Raw genomic sequence first — 22022 nt, 5'->3', positions numbered from 1 at the left:
ATTATCAGGAAGCACACAGTATGCTCCTGAAAGTTCTTCCTCATTGACAGGCTAAACAGTGAATATAAAAGGATTGTCACCCTGAAAGAACAGAGCTTTTCTTGAACTTGTGTAACTACCCTAGGACAGGTTAATTTGCAGATTGGTGCACATCACTGACCTAGGACTCAAGGAAAACTTTGCTAGAATAGACTGCATGCGATCTGCTCTCGGTTAAGTATTTATGTCCTTGGATAAATCAAAACATGCATGAAATGTGTAAGAGAGGCCTCTTCTCACCCATTTGTATCACACATGAAAAGCTGCAGTAACATTTGAAGTGTTATGCCGTATATCATATTGTAAAACCTTGAATTGAGAGTAACTTGCTCTGCGAGTGTTCCACAAGACATTTCTAATAAATCTTAACTTGATAAACGAGCCAATGTCTTGTATTATGAGTGGTACCTGATGCCGAATGTCACATGATCACAACTGAGCCAATAGTTCTTGAAATTCACTTTGATGTACAAGTGCTTTGTATTGCAAGCATGCTTCTGGAACAAAGTATGCTCACAAACCAAGGTTTTACTATACATTAAACTTGGCCTGTGATATAATAAAAGAACTGTGCAAGGAAATGGGCAGCATGAGGAAAGAGGATGGGTGGAATGATTTTTCTCCATATGTTTTATTTTGTCCCTTTAAGTTTACCTGGGTGCAACATTTTTCCTAGAGAGCGTGCTTCAGAAATGAAGTTTGGATAGAATTAGGTCACATGAACACAAGCAAGAATTTACTCAAAGATAACTGATGTTTAGCTATAAACTTCCAAAGAGATATTGAGGACTGTCATGAGACTCATTCTTTACCCATCTTGACATCCACTGGAGATGTTATATGTTCCAGAAACTCTTTCTTGCCCCCCTCACCAAACTCAGTAATTCTCTATCCCCCACTTCCACACCTCTATTCACTGTTGGAATATAACTTAAAAACTAAAAGATTATATTCTCTTTAGTTATTAGGAGGCAACAAAGTGTGGCTGAAAAATTATTACCATCAAGTCTCATGTATTATAATTGTAATATAAGCAGTCTTATGATGCAACTGAAGAAAACGAATAGTGGAAATAATTTCTTCAATAAAAGCAAGATTATTATAAAATATACCAACTAATTTTTAGTAAGTGTATCCAAAGCTACATTATTGAGAAAAATTCTAGGAGAAAAACATAGTTCAATATGACAGTTCTTATTAGCAAAAAAGAAATATTATTACACGGAATAAAATTAGAAGACTTTATTTAATATATCCACATTATTGAGCAAAATGGGAAAATGCCATGTGTACCATGTAACAAATTTCGTAAGCAGATTATTAAATCTAGTTTAAAACATGCTTTTGCTCCATCATGTCTGCCAGAAGCAATATTTCCATGCTGAATATTTTGTGTTGAAACATTCTTTTAGCCTTAGGGAACTCATTTATTGTGATTTATACTGTACTTTTTTTTTTAATCAAGTGCATTATACAGTTTCTTGTACTTTTATAAATAGCAAACAAGCAAGTGGAGTATTTAAATGAAAACATATGTTTGGTATAAATTATTACTCATTTTCAAAATTTGTCTGATACATTAATATACCAAATTAAAGTCTGAAATAATTTCTTATATTTGGCATTGTAGTCTATATTTCCAGTTGTTTCCTTAGGAATTTGTTTTGAAGGTTGGACTAAAATTGACTAGCTTTATTCACTGTATGCTGATTTCTATCCAGGTAGAGGAAACAGTTGCCATCCTAACCACTGAGTGGGATACAGGAAGGGTCACCTCTGGGATAGTACTCCCGATTGAGCCTGTGGGACATTTAGGGTATTAGTCTATCTTTGTTCCACTCATAGGGGTAGAGAATTAAAAGCTTGTTTTCCTCATTCCTTTTTTTGTTTTTAATTACGTGGGTGTTTCTTAGTTCAATGCTTTGATTATGAAAATTATTTAAACATCCTTTTAGGTATATGATGATGGTAAATCTCTCTTCTCTACCACTTCTAACCAAGTCAATACCATCAGGGTATGGAGTTGCAGGAATAAATGGGTTTCCAGAATCCAGGATCTGTAAGAAGTTCATGTTTCATTCAGCTTTGTTATTTTGCATATTTGATTTTCTGCTTAATGTCTATAACCAAAAGTTAGTAGTCTGTCATGTTCCTAGGATCGCTTTACCTTTTCTTTGTCTTGACTTCCTTTGGCAGGTTTTTTGTTCATTTATATTTGGCTTATTTGTTTGTTTGTTTAGTGTTTTTTCATTTAGCCATGGAATCCATGTTCCTTCTCTCTTCCCTATAAGTTATTTTGCTTCAGTTCTATTTTACCCTTTTTGAAAGTCTCTTTCTGAAATGAGCCATGTTATTACCTGAGGCATATATCTTTATTTTTAATTGGATGACATGCACACATATTGCCCCAATCTATTTGTAATTTCAAACGCCACAAGAAAAAGGTTAGGAAAACTAAGTAATTGTATCCTAATGCCAATGTTTGCTTTCTACAATTGTATTTGTCTACTTGCTTTGAATTGGGTTCATGTATAGCTTCTTCTGATACAGTTTCTGCTTCAAGGATCTTTGACTTCATCTGTGAAGGAAATAAAGGAAATAATGGCAGTTTTCCTCAAAGACATATTTTGGTCTGTCAGTAAATAGATTATCAGAAGATCACTCCTGCCTCTAGCTATCACACAGAGCTGCACAGCTTGTTACAATAGATAAATTTGTGTTCTCACAGATCATTAGGCACATTTTGAAAAGCAGCTTTGGAACCTGCCATTTCACATACTGTAAACAAAGTACTAGATAGCGAATTAAAATGTAAGCAATCATTTGACAAGCACTGTTCATCGTTTTTCAAAACTTTTTTTTTTAATGTGCCCATGTACAAAGCAGCAGCAGGATTCAATATTCTCAATAGGATATTCTTTTTACTATTTATTCTCTGAAGTGATTTTTTTTTGCAGCAAATTACTTCAGAATTTGATTTTATTAACAGTTTTCTTGGCTAAATAAAGATCAGTTAATAGCAGGAACTGATATACTCATTACTTTAAGTTTCCCACATGTCTTACTCAAAAGAATTTAGATTTGCCCATTGGTCATATTTCAATCAATATCTTACATATTTTATATCTCTGTATTATTTCTTTCACATTCAGAGAATCAGTGTTTTCTGTGTATGCCCGCCCTTGTCCATGGATAATTACTTGTGCCCTACTGTTTTAATATTGTTTTTCCATGGTATCATTAAATAAATGTTCATTATTATTACTGTTTCTAAATCAATGACATATTTTGAATGCTAAAGAAAGTCACATTTCAATAGATCAAAGCACATATTTTCAGGGAATATAAAATTATTTTTAATTATATAGCTACTTTTAATAATAGACTGGCTTAAAGAGAAATGAAAATTGAAAAGATAGTTTAAAAGTGCCACAAATTACTATTAGAATGACATATGACTTCTTATTCCTAATGAGGCATTTTTCACAGTATTGTAATTTCCTGTTTATTCTTATTCAGCTATTACTTTCTGAACTCCTTAAGTTAAAAAAAAAAAAGCACTTTATTTTTATACTAAACACTTGTTAGCAATAGCACAGTGCCCAGACTATGTTAGAAGCATAAATATTAAAAAAAATGAAATGAAAGACAATTAACTCTACCATCAATACCAGTGTAACAAAAGTGAATTTTTTAAATGGTTTTTGGTGATACACAATGTTAGATATTAAATGGCTTAACTCCTTATAGATGATAGGAATTAGAAGATGTTTTCAGTCATAAACCATCTGTTTACTGCAAAGAGTTCATCTAAGATGGCTAAGGAAATAATCACGTAAGGTTTTATGTAATATTTACATTGATATTACCAACTGAGTACTCTGGGACTAGACATTTATATTTCTTACCCATTAATGTGGACAAAGGTGGTAATCCGAGGATTCCAGATATATTTGCCTGTGACTCTAAGTATTTGAACTGACATCTATCTCTGGAGAAATATTTTATTTTTGGAAGTATATGGTCACCATTATTCTTTTCCTCTATCATAATATGCTTTATGCTGCTTTTAGGATTATTTTCCCAAAACCAAAAATCTGCTCCCAGATAAATACATGAAGATTCCCATACACTTCAACTCAAGCTAAGTTTTATCCTTTATAATAATATGTAAGTCTCTGGAACATGTGATTTAACTTTCTCTCTCCTGTTCCTATAGCTTGAACTTGGTGAGCCTCTTATCACTTCCCAACTAAATCATACAGTTTAGTGCCTCAAAGCTACTGCTCTTACCATTGCCTAGAGGCTCTACCCTATACTTTGGAATTTTTTTTCTCATCCTTGAAGACCCAGATCAAAATATACCTTCCTCAGCAAATCCTCAACTAACTGCATGATGTAAATGATGAGACTCATTTTGCTTCCAGAGTATTTTCCTTCCTTTCCCCTATACTCTAGGACCTACAATGATGTTATGACAGTGCTTGCACTGAATTCTGACACTCACAGGATGAGGACTTTATGTTTATAAGCTCCAAGGTACTTAGATAGACTAACAAGACATTTAAATAAAGACATTAAATAAATAAATGAAAAAATAATAGATATCAATAAAGGTCGCAAATATTTTAAATTTTATTTTCTATTAGAATTTATAAACTAATAAAATAACTGATTATAAAAATCCATTTACTCTGCTAATACTATTTAAATGAGGACTAGAAAACAGTCTTTCATTAAAAACAATAAATGACTGTATGATCTACATTTGTCCTAGTTATAATCTACATGAGTAAGAACACAGAAATATGTATACATTAATTAAAATGTTAAAGCTATTTGGGTGCCTAGGTGGCTGGGTCGGTTAAGCGTCTGACTCGATTTTGGCTCGGGTCATGATCTCGTGGTTCATGGGATTGAGCCCCACATCGGGCTCTGTGCTGACAGCACAGAGCCTGCTTGGGATTCTCTCTCCTCTCTCTCTCTGCCCCTTCCCTGCTCATGCTTTCTCTCTCTCAAAAATAAATAAATAAATTTTTAAAAATATTACAGTTATTTATTCATTTTTGAAATAAAAATTGTTTCCTTTGTATATCTCTCTTATGGAATCTATCAACTCTATGCCTATTGTCCTCCAGCTCAACCTTCAACATCATATAAATTAGTTGGAATTTGCACAATTTTTAAAATTAATATTATCAAAGGCCATATTCTGTGCAATGGAAGCTTGGTAAGTGTAATAACCTCAGCCAACATCTGTAGCTTACAGACAACCTTCAAGAGTTATAAAATTTAGTTACTGTATTTTGTTACATGTTTTTCACTAGTGTCTCCATTCTATCATTCCAGTCTTTCTCTATTATTGATCAACAAATACATTCAAAGTATTTTTTCTTTAGTCCTTATTAATGTAAGCAATCCAAAACTGACCACAGAACCACAAGCAATTTTTGTCAGGTGTAAAAAACACACACACCAAACACACACACACGCACATGGACACACACCTACAAAATAGGAATATCATCTCCTTTGCTTTAAGTACTATACTATTATTAAGGTACATTTATTTCGTTCTGGCAAAGCAAACCCCACCATGGCAATAAGTACATGAATGTATTATCTATGTGTTTGTTTTTGTCGTATTCAGCATTGTAAGCCATATCATATGGGCCCTACGTCATTTTTCTTTTTTTACAGATCCATTTATTTATCTATTTTCAAGGACTTCTACACTAGTAAAGACAGAAGAAAATAAAAATTTCTAGAAAAATGATTTTAACTGAAGAAATGTCTATGTGTAGCATAAAGGGGGGTTCTCTGGCTAATATCCCAGGGAAAACAGAAAGAAGTTGAGAAAGTTGAGAGGGGTATTCAAGGTTGCTCTGTTTCAGGGGATGTCTGAGGATTTGGAAGAGATATCTATGAATCGAAGTAGCATTTCTGATCTCTGCAATGGAAAGGGGGAGTTGCATGAATATATATATTCGGTTCAGAGCTATAGTAGGGAGTCACAGAAGCACTAGGAAGGCCAGAGCATCAAAACCCAGGATCACAGTACCTGCTTTAGAGTGAGGTTTGCTGAGGAAAAAAAAAGAATCCCACTTAGCCTCTATCCTCTACCTCTCCCTCCACCACTGCCCAGACTGTCACAGCATTCTAAGGAGAGCTGAGTAACATATAGCAATGCAATACTACTCAATTTCAACAAAAATTATGAGACATACAAAAAGATAAGAAAAATAATGTAAAGGACAAAGCAATAATCAGAATCACAGATGTAGGAACTATCAGACAGAATTAAAATTTATCAGTAGGGGTGCCTGGGTGGTTTAGTTGGCTGAGCATCCAACTTCAGCTCAGGTCATGGTCTCAGGGTTCATGAGTTCAAGCCCCACGTCGGACTCTGTTCTAACAGCTCAGAGCCTGGAGCCTGCTTCAGATTCTGTGTTTCCCTCTCTCTCAGCTCCTCCCCCACTCACACTCTGTCTCTCTTTCAAAAATAAGTAATAAAGTAAACATAACAAATTTTTTAAAAAAATTTATTGTCAGCAATATGCTAAAGGTTCTAATGTCAAAAAAAAGGTATAAAAATGTAGAATATTAAGTTTCTACATAATATCATATCTTCATTAGAGTCACTATTTTTCCAATCAACATTATATGGTAATATAAGTCATAGCTGATGAACACACACCTTAGAGGAAAAAAGAATAAAAAAACTTAGATTTATATGAATTTATGACAGCCCCAAATAATTTTGGGTTTTCATAAGAAGAAAACATCAAAGCCATATACTAATCATAAAGCACATATTTAAAACATTTAAAATAGTATTTTGTAAATATTTCGTATGTAACATTGCTTCTTTCCTTGAAATACTTTTATGCATTGTTTTGATGTACTTTTTAAATTTTATTTTGAAATATTTTAGATTTACAGATGACTTGTATATATAATACTGAGAATTCCCATATAGCCTTCTATCAGCTTCCCCTACTCTTAACCAGGGCGCCTGGGTGGCTCAGTTAGTTAAGCGTCCAACTTTGGCTCGGGTCATGATCTCACAGTTCATGAGTTTGAGCCCTGTGCCAAGCTCTGTGCTCACAGCTTGGAGCCTGGAACCTTCTTTGGATTCTGTGTCCCCCTCTCTCTCTGCCCCTCCCTCTCTCATGCTCTGTTTCTCTCTCTCTCTCAAAAATATATATTTTTTAAAAATGTTACATAACTATGGCATATTTATCAAAACAAAAATGCTAACTTTGATACAGCACTAACCAAACTACAGACTTTGATTTTCCAATGGGCATTCTTTTTCTGTTCTAGGACACAATTCATGATAACATGTTGCGTGTAATCATATCTCTTAGATCTTTTCTAATCTTTGACAGTTCTACCTTCCTCATTCACCATGACTGACATTTTTTAAAAAGATAGTATCTTTTGTAGACCATCCCTCCATTTTGGCTTGTCTAGTGTTTTCTTATAATTAGTAAATGTATTTTTGGGGCGCCTGGGTGGCGCAGTCGGTTAAGCGTCCGACTTCAGCCAGGTCCCGATCTCGCGGTCCGTGAGTTCGAGCCCCGCGTCGGGCTCTGGGCTGATGGCTCAGAGCCTGGAGCCTGTTTCCGATTCTGTGTCTCCCTCTCTCTCTGCCCCTCCCCCGTTCATGCTCTGTCTCTCTCTGTCCCAAAAATAAATAAACGTTCAAAATTAAAATAGTAAATGTATTTTTAAAGATAAGCTTGAAAATATATTTTTCTTTCTCACTAATTTATCCATTGGTTTTTTTCCTTTTACATATTTGTTCTATATTCAGAGCCACTGCTTTTGTGAAGCCCACTGAACGGTAGCGGGTGCTCCACACTGCAGAGTTGTATTTATTTATTCACATGGTCCCCAGAGTACAAAAATAGTTTAGTGTGGAAGTGTGATTTACTGTCATTACTAATCAACCTGAGGAAAATTCTCACTTGCTGATGTATATGTTTTAATAAACTGCTTATTTCTATCAATAACATTTTAAGTAGTAAATTTTTGTTGCAATACCTCAGAATATGACTATATCATATAGCTGCCTCTTGTCTAAACATCAATACCCAAATCAAAAGAGATAGGAATGCAACTCAAAAACCCCAATTCTTTCTCCCTAATTTCCTTTACCTTTCCAGGGCTTCACTGCAGAAATTTCTAGTCCTCCCCAGTTTTCCATTTTCTATCTCCTTTCTCTAGCTAGTTGCAATCTCCTCCTTTACAAATATTTTTTTCATGGTCTCTCTTGCTGGAATTGGAATCAAAGCTGTGATAAGAATATATAAAAAGTAATTTTCATATAAAATAGTGCATAAAAAAACCTCAGACTTTGGGAGGATTAAAAGAATTCATAAGTTCCCCCAGAAACCTGTCAGACAAGAATTCCATGGTAAAATGCATTAAGGAAAAATAATTATGCAACTTTCCATCTTTGGGACAATACACATTAAAATATTAAATATATTATAAAATAAGCTTTATTGAAATCTCCTGATCTTGCTTCTTTTATCAATGGGAATTTGCTTTAATAAATTTTATATGCCAGTCTTAGCATTAAAATTCTGTAAGAATATAGCATTATGAAAGCTATCTAGTACTTTCAATTCTAATATTCTATTATTAGATGAAATTTTGTCAGTTGTTAATTGACAACTTGATCTAGAAAGTGGTAAAAAATAATAATTTGCATTCATTATTGTATCTATGGTAAGTGAAACATTATACACATATTGAAGGACTCTGCAAAATTTTAAATATCATGTATATTGGCTTTCCTAAGCAAAGAGTTACAAATTTCTTTCCATTTCTTTTCCTTAGGCTTGGAGACTCAAATAAATAATTAATAAATTAGATTCATCCTGAATTCCATAATAAATGCGAAATAGGAAACTAAAACAGAAATTACCTGACTTTGTCTTTAGTAAAATAGCAGTCACCTCTACTCATTACCTATTTGAACATTTTCTTTTCAGTACTTCAGATATTATTGATACCTTCTCTACATACAAATCTTCTGAAATTTTTTGTAGTCAGTCATTTATACATGCTCTCCTCGTTGTAAAACTTAAATACTTAATCCTTATATAATCAATGATACAATAACTGAATTATAAAGTGCTTTTTAAAATAATATGGCATTATAATTTTGATAATTTAAAACTATTTTTAGATTCAGAGTCATGATCAAATTAGAAAGTTCCAAAAATAGACATTCCTGATCAGTGTATTTAACAAACCAACAAACAAAAAGTTATCTTACAAGAAGTTAATATTCTTGTATGCTTGGGCAAAATTGTGAAGTAGAGCGATTTTTTTTTAATTAAAAAAAATTTTTTTTACATTTATTCATTTTTGAGAGACAGAGACAGAGTGTGAGCGGGGGAAGGTGCAGAGAGAGAGGGAGACACAGAATCAGAAGCAGGCTCCATGCTCTGAGCTGTCAGCACAGAGCACTATGCGAGGCACAAACTCACAGACTATGAGATCATGACCTGAGCCCAAGTCAGACGCTTAACTGACTGAGCCACCCGGGCGCCCCTAGAGCGATTTATTTTTAACTTGATATTTCTTCTCTTTCTGTATTCTTCTTAATTACCACTCTGTTCTGAGTCTGGTGTCCATATGTTTCTACTTCAGAAACTGTATCTGTCCAATTTCAATAATGATCATCTAAAATTGCTCCTTCTTAGCCACATGTTAAACCCTAGAAACCATGACCCACCCTGGATGCTTTTCCCAGCTGCTTGAATTATTACTCAGATTATATTCAATGTATTCAACAATTCTTTGTGTTACCCACACAAACTTTGTAAAAATCAGATTTAACCCAAAAAAGAAATCACAGATCCTCCGAGTGGGGAAGATATTTGGACTCAAACATATTTCCAGATGCTTCTTAAATTAAATACTATGCTGAAATGTCTGCAATCAGATATGATATTAAGACAATAGGTCTTACAGTCTATATTTGTAGCAGAAGTGCTTTAAAAATATTTATTACTTACATAATCTTATGTTCAATTTGTACACTAAATAAACTACTAAAAAGGAAATTTTCCCTGCATTAATCTAGCACTTAGTTTTCCTCCACACTGACTTGAATTCTATTGCCTTTTCCTATTTATATTATATGCTTGTTTTAATTTTATTCACCTCATTCCATGCAGCAGTTCCTATATTATAAATCTTAAAAAATACATCTATTAAGACAAATTCTGATATTTCAATGCTTTACTTTATAATTTCTTCTGTTCATACTATGGATTCAGTTGCTAATATGTTAGAATTGTTACAGTGCACTTACCTAATTAAGGATGAAATTTAATCTACTTAACTTTTTTTTCTCAATGAGAGATACAGATATCTTTTTGATATTTTAGAAGCTACTTATTTACCTGGAAAGAACACTAAACCAATGAAAATAAACCTACTCTAGTAGTCTGGAAATGAAATTCTTAATATAGTGAATTAAAATAAACCTTTTACAAATAAAAGCACACAAAAGTCAACTAGAAAGATAGAAACTGAAAAGTAGCTTAAAACTTCGTGAAAGATTTCATGTCCAAAGGAAGAAAAAAAATTGAAGTTGTTTAGATTTCAATTAAAAGATGGCTTTTAGAAAAGAAAAGTTATTGTATATGTGTTCTTTTAAAAACTGCAAACCAGATGGACCTAGAAGGTATTATGCTAAGTGAAGTAAGTCAGAGAAAGACAAATACCATATGATTTCACTTATATGAGGAATCCGGAAAAATAAAACGAACGACTAAACAAATGAACAGCAGAATCAGATTTATAAACACAGGCAGCAACCCGATGGTTGCCAGAGGTAGGGATGTGCGGGGATGGGCAAAATGGGCAAAGGGGAATGGGAGATACGGACTTCCAGTTATGGAATAAGTAAGTCATAGAATAAAAAGGTACGGCATTGGGAATTTAGTCAATAGTAGTGTAATAGCGATGTGTGGTGAAAGATGGTAGCTCCACTTGCGGTGAGCATTGCCTTATGCATGGTTGATGAATCACTATATTGTATACCTGAAACTAATGTGGCATCATGTATCAGCCATATTAAACAAAACATCGCAAATCAAAAAAGAAGATTTATTTGTGTGTGTATTTTTACTTTTTTTTTTCTTAGAGAGAGAGAGAACATGTGAGTGGGGGAGAGGGGTGGAGGGAGAGAGAAAATTTTAAGCAGGCTACAAGCTCAGTGTGGAGACTGACACTGGGCTGTATCCCACAACCTGGGGATCATGACCTGAGTTGAAATCAAGAGTCAGACGCTCAACCAACTGAGCCACCCAGGCGTCCCTACTTAGTTTTTATTAAAGGACACTATGTATAGAAATAATACTTATATTTTCTGGGGCGCCTGGGTGGCGCAGCCAGGTCACGATCTCGCGGTCCGTGAGTTCGAGCCCCGCATGGGGCTCTGGGCTGATGGCTCAGAGCCTGGAGCCTGTTTCCGATTCTGTGTCTCCCTCTCTCTCTGCCCCTCCCCCGTTCATGCTCTGTCTCTCTCTGTCCCAAAAATAAATAAATGTTGAAAAAAAAATTAAAAAAAAAAGAAATAATACTTATATTTTCAAATGCATAAACCAGTAGATTGGTAAAATGACTTTATTTATGAGCAGTTAGTACTTTTGCAAAGGATATTGCTGATTCTGAAATGGGAAATTCTTCAAACAGTTAAAGATAAAGCTCTATGAAACCAGTATAACAATTCTCAAATGTTAAATTTACTATTCGATCGTTATTCCTGTATGTATTTCCAAATGCAAAGAATATTGAAGCAAGTAACACTTTTCTATTTTTCAATTTCTAATTTATCATATTAGTCAAGTAAAATTAATACTGCAATTAAAATATCTTAAACTCAGTCACCCCATTTTTTTGCTTTTAAATATTGACTCAGACATTTTTGGGTAGAGAAAAAATGGCCCTTAAATGAAAGACTTAAGTAAATATGGTAGAAATATAAACAATGTTTACATGAGTGAAGCATACATATTTGTCCATCATCTGAATTATATAGATTAGATTATTCTAATAGTATTAAATTATAGACACAATGATAACATTTTAATAATAATATAAAAGGAATGTTCTAACCCTAAATACCACCTTTCTTTATAGCCACAAATATGATTATCAAAAGAATCATATTATCTTTTTGCTTTTTTAAATGTTTATTCTTGAGAGAGACAGAGCACGAGCAGAGGAGGGGCAGAGAAAGAGAGGGAGACAGAATCTGAAGCAGACTCCAGGCTCTCAGCTGTAAGCAACAGAGCCCGATGCGGGGCTTGCCCTCACAAACTGTTAGATCATTACCTGAGTCGAAGTCAGACACTTAACCGACTGAGACACCCATGTGCCCCTGTTATTTATCTTTTAATTTATTGCACATTTTTTATAACCGTAAGAAGTACTCTGATTCTAAGTGCAACTACTTTGCAGAAGGCAATAGGTAGAAAGAAGTTTCTTACATTCTTTACTTTTTTGTCCCTCTATGATCTTGCCTTTCTTTTGCATTAGAGTAAATAAATAAATATTTTCTTCAAAAAAGTTGTTTTTACTTGCTTTTTTTTTTAAGGGAGTGAGAGAGAAAGAGAGAGCACACACAAGCAGGGAAGAAACAGAATGAGAAAAAGAATACCAAGCAGGCAATATGTCCAACACTGAGCCTGACCCGGGGCTCAATCTATCAATGGTGAGATCATGATCTGAGCTGAAATCAAGAGTCAGACATTTAACTGACTGAGACACCCAGGAGCCCCATTACTCGCTATTTTCAATTTTCTACTCCCACTTTCTCTTGAACTAACTTCAGTCAAGTTTGACATCCAATAAAACTATTTTTTCTTCATTCTTCCTAAGATATTTATTTACCTTCATTCACAGACCTTAGAATTATTTATAATCATACCTATTTCCATTCCTTCTCATGCACTGAATACAACCCCTTGATATAAATGGAGCCTTAAACCCTTCTGATCCTATGACATATTATTTACTGGACTCCACCTACCTCACGTTCTCATTTTCTTTCAATCCATCTTAGAAAACATGATTGAACATTACAATTACTCCCCTTAACGTATTTTCAACTTCCTGTCATTTCTCCATGACTTACCTCTAGCTGGTTGAAAAAATTAGAAGCCTTGTTAAGTTAAATCCCTCTAAATTTTATACTGCATCTGTCTAGCTGCAATAAGGCTGAAGAAAAACCCAAAACATGGTGATGAATCTCACTTTAACTGTTCTGACTGGGAACAGAAAGTGTACTTGTAATATCACCCAGCTATCATATTATGATTCTTCTAGTCCATATATTCTTCCATTGTCCATGATGACTGTATCAGAGTTACCCAGCCTTTCTATGTTCATAACACCCTTTAATGTCTTGTTAATTTTTACATGCCTCCACAGATCCAAAGAAATACTGAACAGTTCTGCTAAGTAATTGAGTTAAGCAATATAGCAAGGATTTGTGTCAAAATGACAGGCAACATTTAACAAACATATATATATACGTATATACGTATATATATATATGTATATGTATATACATATATATATATACGTATATATACGTATGTGTATATATATATACGTATATATATATATATACGTATATATATAAATTGACAGAAAATATTTTTATTCCAATTTTAAATGACCACAATTACTCACTAAGGAGATTTGTGCACCTCGTTTATTATGGCATAATTTCTTAAACTTTTAATGATATTGGATATCGCCACCTTTATTTTTTGTTTCACATTGATTTTCACGCACCTTTGCTTTTTATCAGAGCAACAAGCAAAAACCTAGTTTTGCAAAAGAATGACATCATCTAAACAAATGCAATGCAATCTAATATTTGAATTGTGAACTACTTCAAACAATAGTTTTCACAGCACCCATTAGATATCAAGTGTCACTGCAATATTCTCACAAGTTAAAAAAATGCAATTGTCTTGTGAATTCATTGTAGTGCCTGGGTGTTCTTCCATATACAGTGTTAGGACTGCAGCAATTAAGGCTGTATCTTTCTCCCTTCTCTTACTTGTAAACATTCTTCTGCTATCCCCATTTAGTTAGTATCTTTGGTGCTTATTTCATTGACAAGAGAAAATTTAGAGGAAAACTTTAACAAGCTCCTACAGATCTATGATTCTATATCCTGAATTTGTGCTAATATGCTCGACTTTATTGTCCTATTATGATGGTAGAAACCCCTTTAGGAAGAAAGTTTTTAATAAAGGTCAAACTGTTGTTTGTATCTACATCCTATTTGAGTATTTCTGCTTGGTCATATCAAATACTTTCCCCAATTCACTGAATAGTTCATATTGGCAGACAAATATGCTATTATTTTTCTCACTGATTAAACAATTAAACCTTTTAAAATTACTATTCATGTCATTCTTTCCTTTAGAACAAAATTCCTCCTCAAAACAGTTGTACCTATTTATTTTCTTATCTTCCCACTCTTTCTTTCCTTTTTTTTTTTTTTAATTACATTTATTTATTTTTGAGAGACAGAGTGAGACAGGGTGTGAGCAGGGAGGGGCAGAGAGAGAAGGACACACAGAATCTGAAACAGGTTCCGGGCTCTGAGCAAGAGTTCAGTACAGAGCCCAACGAGGGGCTCGAACCCACGAACTGTGAGATCATGACCTGAGCCGAAGTCTCGAACCCACGAACTCTGAGATTATGACCTGAGCCGAAGTCGGACACTTAACCGACTGAGCCACCCAGGCTCCCCTTCCCACTCTTTCTTGAACTTACTCCAAGCAAAGTTCATTCTTATCACTCCACTGGACTCTTTCTTGTCAATGTCATCGGTGACTGCCTGCTGACTGAATCCAATACCCAGTTCTCTGACTTCATCACACTGGACCTACTATTAGTACTCAACCCAGCTTATTATTTCCTCTTTGATGCATCTTTTCCTCTTGATATCCTGGACACCTTCTTTACTCCCAACGTTGTCTCCTTAGTTTACTTTACTCATTCATCAACATTTACCTGATCTTCAAACTCTGGAGTGACCTATGCATTGTTCCCCATACTGCTTTATTTATTTATTTTTTTCTATTTACAGTCATTTACTTATGTTGTCATCCAATTCCATGGCTTTAAATACTATCTATGCACTCATATCTTTCACTTGTGTATTGCTGGTCCACCTTTGTCCTAACCTCTGGATTTATATTTCCAAGTTCTTACTTAATTGGGTAGCAAATGTAGCTTCTTCTTTGCTTTCCCTCTAGTCTGGTTATATCAGACTGTCCCTCTATCTGTTACTATCAGCCTCATTTCCCCAACTTTCCAGAGCCAAGTTTTTACTCTCCAATATCATGTCCATTTCATAAACAAATCTTGCAATTCCCACTTTCAAAATACATTCTGAAGCCAATCGGTTCCCACCATCTGCACTGCTATCTTCTTGTTTTGAACGACTACTATCTTTCATTAAAGCAAGTGCTCACATCTGACTTCCATGCATCTTCCTTTACTGAACACAGCACTCACAGTGTTCCAGGTAGAACTAAATCAGAATATGTCACAGTTTGTTTGCTCAATACCTTCAAATGGCTTCCCTTCTAATTGTAAGTTCAATGTAACTCATTTAATTCAGTTTTCATGTTTGCTGATGTTTCAACTTCCACCCTCCTTACCTACTTGCTCCACATCTGGGAAACCTACTTGTTCCACGTCTGCGAAAACCTGTAAGAAAGCTGGCATGCTATCTTGCTATCTCCCTGGCACAAGGAGGACGTTCAAACTGCTCAAGTCCCACATTTATGCATAGGAACCCTTGCCTCAGACCTGTCCCTTAACCACTCTAACACCCAAGCCAGTTGCCCATGTTGAAATCCCTGGGGAACATGTCCTGCACTTCCCAAAAAGTTACACTATGTGAGTAATGAATTCATACTTAGTTGGCATGTGTGTGTGTCAACATCAGTTCAACATCTGAAACAAATTTTGGGTAGGGTGTCTATCCCACTTACACAGTGTAAACCACAGCACCTGGTCACAAATTACTTTTCTGATCTCACTGCCTAAAGGCCTACACTTCATTCACTTCAATTCACTGGAATCTTTGCTCTCTATATGTTATCCTAAGTAAAATTGTTTCTAACAGTTTTTACACATGCTCTCCACTCTGTCTAGAAACTTCTTCCCCTACATATCCACACAGCTCACACCTTTGTACTTAAAATCATAGGTTTTCCATAAGAAATCTTAATATTCTATAGCACTTATTAACATCTAATGTAACTAACACTCTGCTTATTTAGTTTATTTATTATTGGCAAGTCTTATGTACACAGACATTTTCTTAGACTTTGTTCGCTGCTTTATTTATAGCTCCTAGAATTGTGCCTCATATATATACAATAGGTGGTTAATCAATATTAATTGAATAAATAGACTCATATACACTACAAAAGCTTTATGAATATATTTAAAGAAAATGAAAAGTCATGAATAAAAAACTAAGATTTTAAAATTTATGTATCAGAAAAAATAGAAAAAATTAGAAAAATACTTTCACTTGTAATAATGTTGATCAAACTCATTATGTTAATTTAAATGGATTGGTACTTTTTAATTCATTGATTTCAGAAAATAAAGTAAAATATTTTAAACCTAAGCACTAGGAGATAATTTAAAAATTATTTTTATAAAATAAAATCCTGTCACTGAGGCCAAATATTAGAAAAAAATATAAATCTGTAACATTTAAGTGTCTAAAAAATAAAAACATACACTTACATTGGATAGGTAAGGCAAGACTCTTTTTAGAACAAATATTTGACTGAACTTTTTAAAAATCTATCCACTCGTGTGATTCAGCCCTGATTTCTGTTTTCCTTCAAGTTTAGAAATGCTTCTGACCCAGTGGTAAGATTTTTCTATAATAAAGCATGTAATTTCCTTTTATTGATATTTGTATTGATATTTTTTGCTCTTGAAATCAAGAACACACTAATGATTTTGCCATAAAAATATACATATCTACATGTGATCTTTTCCAAAGACACCAGTAGAAAGATATAAAATATTTGTCTCTCAGTAAATATTGCTAAAATAATGTTACGTCAATTCCTCCTGTATTTAGCTTTCACATTTCAATGAGATTTATTAGAGAAAATAGAGAGTTTACAATAAAGCCCCCAAATACCAAGGTTTGCCAGAAGTCATTTATGTTGTTGTATTACTGTCAAATTTTAAGTTGTATGAGCGATATTTTACTAATAATAGTCCTGACAACCAATAGTTTATTTTATTACTCAGAGTTGCTATCCACTCCAATTCTCTGTGGCAAACATTTATCACTGAAATCATTAAAGATATTTCAATATTGAGAGGAAATATACTGCAGACACAAAATTATTTCCAAAAATAGACTTCTTGAGTATAATAAAAAAAAAATCATTGTGAAAATATGCTGTCTGTAAAAGCAAATAAAAGTGTTTTTTTAAAGTGTAATAATAATTTGCCTCTTTTTTATAAACAACAAAAACAATTATATGTCATTCTTATTTGTTGAAGGACAAAATTACATGTACTTGTATATAGTGTATTTGAATGATGGCATAAAGTATACAGAGACATACCCATCATTATGGGATGAATAAAAATACAAGGAAAAAATACACTTAAAAATAAAATTGCTAAAAATTAAAGACAAGAAACTATCTTAAAACCAGCCATAGATTAAAACAAAGACACTTTCCTTTCAAGAAAAACTAAAACTTTACTTCTAAGCATATAATTCAGAACACTATGGATGTGTATATTTAAAATGTGGAAGAAGAATAAGTATCAATTTAAAATTATATGTTCAGAGAAATTATCTTTCAAAAGTAAAGGAGAGATAAAGGACAATTGCAAAATATAAATACTGAGAAAATCCAGTGTAAAGAGAGCTACATCAAAAAATATCCCAGGGGTCCTGAGTGGCTCACTTAGTTGGGCAACAGACTTCAGGTCAGGTCATGATCACACGGAGCTGGTGATTTCTAGCCCGGCGTTGGGCTCTGTGCTGACAGCTCAGAGCCTGGAGCCTGCTTCAGATTCTGTGTCTCTGTCTCTTTCTGCCCCCCCCCTCCCAAAAATAAACAAACAGTAAAATATAAATTAAAAAAAAAAAAAAACGAAAGGAGATTTTTTTTTCAGACTGAATGGAAATGATACTGAATTGAAATAGAGTAATTGTAGAATAAATGAAGAGAACAGCGAAAGTGGGCATGTAGTTAAATCTAAAACAATTTTGATTGTAACATAATTCTTGTGATGCTTAAATCTATGAATAATACCATGGCTGATTTAAAATATATTTAAATAAATTTCAGGACAACTGCACAAAAAGCAGAAGGGGGTAAATATATCTACAAGGTCCTTACACACATCAGGGAGTACAAAAGTTGTAGGCAGATGTTATTGATTCAAGCATTCATCTTATAATTAATGCATAATTTAAAAAGATCTGTATTGTACTTACTGTAGAAAGTAATAAACACATGAATTACAAATATACCTAAGAGAGGAAACACTGAAGATTACCAAGTACCATTTAATTATAAAAAAGATGATAGGGGTGCCTGGGTGGCTCAGCCAGTTATGCGTCTGACTTCAGCTCAGGTCATGATCTCGCAGTTTGAGTTTGAGCCCAGCATCAGGCTTTGTGCTGACAGCTCAGAGCGTGGAGACTGCTTCGGATTCTGTGTCTCCCTTTCTCTCTGTCCCCCCCACCCCCTGCTTCCTTGTATTCTGTCTCTCTCAAAAATAAATAAACATTAAAAAATTATATAAAAAATATTATAATGGAAATTAGGGAAAATAGAGATAATACAAATATAAAATAAATCAAAAAGGGACAATTTAAAGTAAAATATAACTATAATTACCCTAAATGTAAAGAGGACTAACCTAGTAAAATACAAATATTGATACACTAAATTAAATGCAACACTCATCATTATTTATAAGGTATCTCAAATATGAGAATACATAAATGTTGATTATTAAAGGATGAAAAAATTATATCATGCAATACCAAAAGAAAGCTAATGTAGTTTTATTGGTATCAGATGAAATAGGCTTTAAAGCTAGAATTATTACTAATGTAAAGAAGGCTAGTTATTCCATACTCTATGATGGAAAATGTTAATCCAACAGGAAAGCATAATATTGTCTCATAATATATAAAGTTAAATCTGACATAATGAAAAAGAAAATATAGGAATCCATATCATAGTAAAATATTTTAATATAATTTTCAGAGTAACTGGAAAAAAATTAAAAACTAAATTAAAAAAAATTAAAAACATTATATATAATGGTATTATGTATTATGTGTACTTGAAGTTATGTGTCACATGTATACTTAAAAAATGTGTATTTTTAGAGTTGACGGGGTTATATGTTTCTGTGTACGTATCTACATATATATAAATTGTGGATGATTTAAAATATATATAATATTCTATAACTTTTAAAAATGTCTATATTTATTTACTTTGAGAGAGAGAGCAAGCAGGGAGTAGAGGCAGAGAGAGAGAGGGAGAGAGACAATCCCAAGCAAGCTCCACACTGTCAGCAAAGAGCCAGACATGGGGCTCGATCTCACGAACCATGAGTGCAAACCTGAGCTGAAATCAATAATCGAATGCTTAACTGACTGAGTCACCTAGATGCCCCTTCCTTAATTTATATATATATAAAATATGTACACAGTGACACAAACAGACACACATATGCACACATGGATGCATACGCATAATCATATAATTCCAATTATAAATCAAAATGGCCATTAGAAAATTTTAAATATTAAACTGATTAATAATAAAACCATCATATAAAAATGCATAGGTTATTACCAGGTAGTCTACTCCTTTGCCTATATTCAGTGAAATTCCATATAATGTAGCATTTTAGCAAAATTATTCATAATCACAATCTGGAAACAAGCAAAATGGCTATAAGCCATAATAGAGTTGTACAATAAATAAGTTGTAGCATATTGGTAAAATGGAATAGTACAAAGCAATAAAAGTAGTGAAGTTTACACTACATATAAAACATGGATGAATCTTAAAATATATGGATTTTTACTGAACAAAAGAAGCCAGACACAAAATAATGCATATTGCATGATTCCATTTATACAAATATGAAGATCAAGAAAAACTAATCCAAGTGTTTAAGGACATAAAAACATTTTTCAAAAAAGTCCTGGAAAGGGAAGGAGGGAGCTTTCTGAGGTACTAAACATACGCTACACCTTGATCTCGGTTTTGCTTACATGGGTATGTTTACATTGTAAAATGTCATCAGATTTTATACTTGGTACACTTTTCACTTCAACAAATTATATATGTTATACATCTATTAAAATGTAAAATGAATACGTAGTGATTGTAATTTACTCTTCCACCTGTAAAAACTGTAGAATAGTTTCTAAAAATCTTGAATCTTTTCAATACATAAATAATCTAAATTGACAGCTTCTCTCAGCTCTTTAATGTAATAATTCGATTGTCTTCTGTCTTCTATCATTTCTGTTGAGAACTGAGATATAATCCAAATTGTTATTTCCCTAATTTCAAATTGAATTTACTTAAAATTTTTCTCAATACTATTAAAAAGTAGTAAGGACAATGAAAACCCTTCTCTTCTCTTAAAATAAATTATTAATACATTGTCACTCTGTATGATATATTCAATTCTGACAACTTATAAACTTCTAGGGGAATAGTTTCATATGCTGCTGTAAAATATCAATTCTAACTAGAATAGAACAGATGTCTAATAGCTACAATAATATTTAGCTCTTGAACAGAACATCTCATCTTCAAAACACCATGCAAGCATTAAATAATTAAACTTTATAGTTTCCTAGTGCTGTAGATAACATTCATGATAATGTCTGTTTAATATAAAACAGATATATCATTACATTGCTGAGTGGACTCGTAGAGAGAAAAGGCTATCCATTTTCAGAAACTACTTGGTGTATGTAAGCAAATGAGTATGATTTTTTTTGAAATCAGCATTTTATTTAAAAATACAAATATTTGAAAGGAAATTAAAAATGCTCTTTTCATTTGCACAAATTTAGAGGTTTCCTCAAAATACTGTTAGAGTGGGATATCTGTATCATATTTACTATGTGTATTTGGTAAAAATAAAGACACCTGAGACAAATTAAATATATTCCTATAAAATCAGAATCCTTAGAAGTACTTTGAGGGAAATTAAATTTATAACATTACCTTGTAAATTTTGCATAAAGTAAAATTTAAAGCAACTGTTTTAGTGTTTATTTGTAAATAGTATTTATTAAAATCCACTTAAAATGATTCAAGAGGAATTCTTTTAAATATATGTCATGCACACATAGGTTGAACTGGATATTTTAAGCAAATATTTTCCTGGACGGTGTTAAGAAATGTATTGAATAGGGTGGCATCTGTTTCTACCAATTATATGTAGTGTTGTTCAAACTTCCCTTTTCTGTCTATTTTTCCAGCTAATAAGAGAATGATGTTTTTCCAAAGACATCTCCTTGTTTTGATCTCATTTCTTCTTTTACCCAAGAATCTTGACACTTACAAATAAGTTGTCTGAAAATCCCTATAGTTTTTGTTTTTGTTGTTGTTGTTGCCTGAACTTATCTATGAAGGCCTTATAATGGTTCAAAACATTTTAAATAAGTGGATTTATTTTGACATAGACTTCTCTAAGCACCTGCAAAATCATAGCTTTAATTGGGATACAGCTGTTGCTGATTGCTATGAAGAGAGGGTGTCTGTGTTGACTGATTGGCTATTTTTATTTAATAGTACACATTGAGCTTTCTCTCTTTTTTTTCAAGTTTCAGTTTTCTTAGGAAACGGTTTAAATGATTAAAGACCTAAAAT

This window comes from Felis catus, chromosome B3, assembly GCF_018350175.1.
Source record: "Felis catus isolate Fca126 chromosome B3, F.catus_Fca126_mat1.0, whole genome shotgun sequence".
NCBI lineage: Eukaryota > Metazoa > Chordata > Mammalia > Carnivora > Felidae > Felis > Felis catus.
The sequence above is the reverse complement of the archived record's forward strand: the minus strand, read 5'-3'. Positions refer to the sequence as shown.